Genomic DNA, 3,436 nt, shown 5'->3' on the forward strand with positions numbered 1-3,436 from the left:
GACAGGGTATCCGCACCTGGCAGGCCCATGGCTCAAGAGTGGAAGATCACTCCTGGGACTCCCGCTGTACCACCAGGGCTTTCAGTAAGTCTTGGGGGGGGGGGGTGATTGAGATGGTGGGGGGATTATAATTAAGTAAATTTGAAGGGTTGGGTTTGGGGTTTGTTTGTTTTTTAATAAATGTTCCCCTCACCCCCTCGCTAACCCGAAAAATTTATTTTTCCCAAATTTCGTGAAAAATCCGTTTCGGAGTTTGGGTCTCCCGAACCAGGACGAATTAGGCAATTTCGTTGAAATCTGCTGCTTTGTTCAAAGAGCAGGGCAGTCAGAAACTAACCGCATGTTTCAACTCATTCTGCCATATAGATTTTCCCCTAAATAAGCAGTATCTATAGTATTTCATTACATTAATAGGGAAAAATAAAAATGTATGAACACATTTAGTCACATGTCAGACATTCCAGAGGTCGATTCAGGAGCAGAAGAATTTTCTTTTAATCTCATCTCCCCTTTGTAGTAGGATCTTTGCTATTAGACCACATTGCACATCTGCCTTCACCACTGGGAAAGCCTCTCCCATCCTGAGAAATAACAAACCATCATTAATGCATATTTATATTTTTGACATTAAAAGTAATTTGATAAAATCTATTTGGATTTGTAAAAAGGAGCCTAGGGGGGGCTTTAAGTGTGCAGGTGTGATAACCAAACCTTGGTATTGCATGCATTGAGGACATAGCATAGTTGTAGTGGCCAAAGCCTTGACCACTAAAATCATTCCCCATCAATGCTAAAAAAAAACCATAACAAATAATGTTGAGGGAGCTGCATGAGATGCCTGATGTATGGGCAATACAAAATCGCCATTCAGGCCAAAACACAATGTATTCTGTCCCTGAATTTTTCCTGTGGCCCCTCCTTTAGCCATAATTTCCAAATCTTTCGAGATTAAAGTTTTCATGTTGTTAAGTGGCATCCAGTATAGCTGGTCAGAGCCGCATGCTTAGCTGCCTGATCTGCCAAGTTATGTCCCCTGGGCCATATTTGAATCTTCTTTCCTGCGCCCACTCCCAGCATTTAACTACTGTCAGTTTTGAGATGGGCCACAAATTTGCAGATTTTAAGTTTTGTGTCATTAAAAAAACATATGTCAACTGGAGAGGAGGATTTTCAATAATATACTTCTTAGATGGGAACAGAATTCATATTTGAGTTTAATACCATGTCACCATCTGGACTTACTTATTTATTTATTTATTTATTTAAGGCTTTTATATACCGAATTTCTTGATACAGATCAAATCAACTCGGTTTACATCGAACTAAGCAATTAACAGAAACAACAAGAGACAACTTTGAGGAAGTTGAGGAAGCATAAAGTTACATTGTAACACAGGGCACGTGAACTGGGGAAAAGAAATAAAGAGGGGAGAATAAAGATAAATTACTATATACAAATGAAGATGTGGGGGGGGGGGCGGAGGATCTAGCCTCGTTGCGACATATTTGTATGCTTTAGAATTAGTTCATTTACAGAGTCGATGAGAATAATTCTGAGTTAAGTTGTAGGGCTAGGAATAGGGAAGGCTCGGCCAAAAAGCCATGTCTTAAGTTTCTTTTTAAATGTTAGTAGACATGTTTCCTGCCTGAGGTCCGGGGGCATAGCGTTCCAGAGAGGGACCTGTTGTTGAGAATGCACGGTCTCTGATGTTAGCGTGGTGCACCACTTTGATTGGAGGGACATGTAGGGATCCCTTGTAGGCTTCCCTTAAGGGTCTGGCCGCAGAGTGAAATTTGAGAGGGTGAAGCAAGTCAAGAGGGGTCTGATGGTGAATGCTTTTATGAATAATTGTAAGCGTTTTATGGAGAATCCTATAGTTTACTGGGAGCCAGTAAGGTCTTGTAATACGGGAGTGATGTGCTCTCTCCGATTAGTATTTGTCAGGATTCTTGCCGCCGCATTTTGGAGCAACTGGAGGGGTTTTATTGTAGTAGCAGGAAGACCTTGCAGGATGGAGTTGCAGTAATCGACCTTGGAAAACAGAATGGCTTGGAGGACAGATCTGAAGTCATGATGGAAAAGAAGCGGCTTGAGTTTTTTGAGAACGTGTAACTTATAGAAGCATTCCTTTGTAGTGTGGTTTATGAATTGCTTTAGGCTCAGGTGACAATCTATTATGACTCCAAGGTCTCTGACGTGGGAAATTTGTGTGTTAGCGTGCTGATAATGGAAGGGACTGCCTTCTGGAGTGATGAGCAGGAGCTCTGTCTTGGTAGTGTTAAGCACCAGATTGAGGCTTGAGAGGTGGTGGTTGATTGTTTGTAAGTGAGAGTCCCATAGTTTGAGTGCTGAATCCAGTGAATTAGCTATGGGGATTAAAATTTGGATCGTCTGCATAAATGTAGAACTTCAGTTTTAGGTTTGAGAGTAAATGACAGAGAGGGAGTAGGTAAATATTGAATAGGGTGGGCGATAAGGAGGAGCCCTGAGGGACTCCAAATGGGGCATTGGTGCGAGGGGATTCCTTGTTATTGATTTTGACTTTGTAGCCTCTATTGTTAAGGAATGAGTCGAACCATCTGAGGGTGGATCCTGCAATTCCTATGTCCGATAGTCGGTTTAGAAGGGTAGTATGATTTACGGTGTCGAAAGCCGCCGAGATATCGAGAAAAGCTAGGAGGAATGACTGTCTTTGTCAATGCCGGTGTATATCTGATCTAGGAGAGAGAGATGAGGAGGGTTTCAGTACTGTGTTCTTTCCGGACTTAACTATGAGATTGATTTAGGAGTATATTTGAACGTCTTGGTGTTAGGTATAGTGTTTTTCTCTTTTTTTCTCTTTTTTATTAAAATTATTTTTTTACATATACCAGGGAGCCATTAATCATGTCCAATTCACTTGAACCTACTTCTTTTGTTTCATTTTTCATAGATTTTTAGTATTTTGCATAGTATTTTTCATAATATTTTTCATAGTTTTTTTAGTATTTTCAATTTTTCCACGTTTTCTGTTTTTACTACCATCTGTTACTATTTTTATCTCCACTAACAGTATCCCTATACTGTTTCAATTTTTGTTTTCAGATTTTAGATTCAGAATAGCCTTCGTTTTAAGAAAACAATTTTTGTATTTTGGTTTTATAATTTTTAATTGGCACCTTATACTCACCTCCTGATTCTATGTTCTCCATCCTTTTATTTTGTTTGATTTTATATTCATAAAAGGCTCGCCTTAGACATCTTGTTAAATGTAAACCAATGTGATATGTCAAATCGAATGTCGGTATAGAAAAATAAATAAATAAATTTGTATTTATTGATTGTATATATAATTTTTATTTTATATTTATTTGTATTTATTGATTTTGCATACAGAATAGCCTTTGTTTTAACATATATTTTTTGTATTTTGATTTTATAATTTTTAATTGGCAC

The 3,436-nt window shown here is 38.6% G+C and overlaps 1 protein-coding gene across 1 annotated transcript in view; it reads left to right on the forward strand.

Annotated features, from left to right (window-relative positions):
• Nucleotides 1–3,436, forward strand: part of LOC115099784 (dimethylaniline monooxygenase [N-oxide-forming] 5-like) — a 42,764-nt gene that overhangs the window by 581 nt on the left and 38,747 nt on the right. The window lies entirely within an intron of this gene.

Source organism: Rhinatrema bivittatum, chromosome 10, assembly GCF_901001135.1.
Source record: "Rhinatrema bivittatum chromosome 10, aRhiBiv1.1, whole genome shotgun sequence".
Classification (NCBI taxonomy): Eukaryota; Metazoa; Chordata; class Amphibia; order Gymnophiona; family Rhinatrematidae; genus Rhinatrema; species Rhinatrema bivittatum.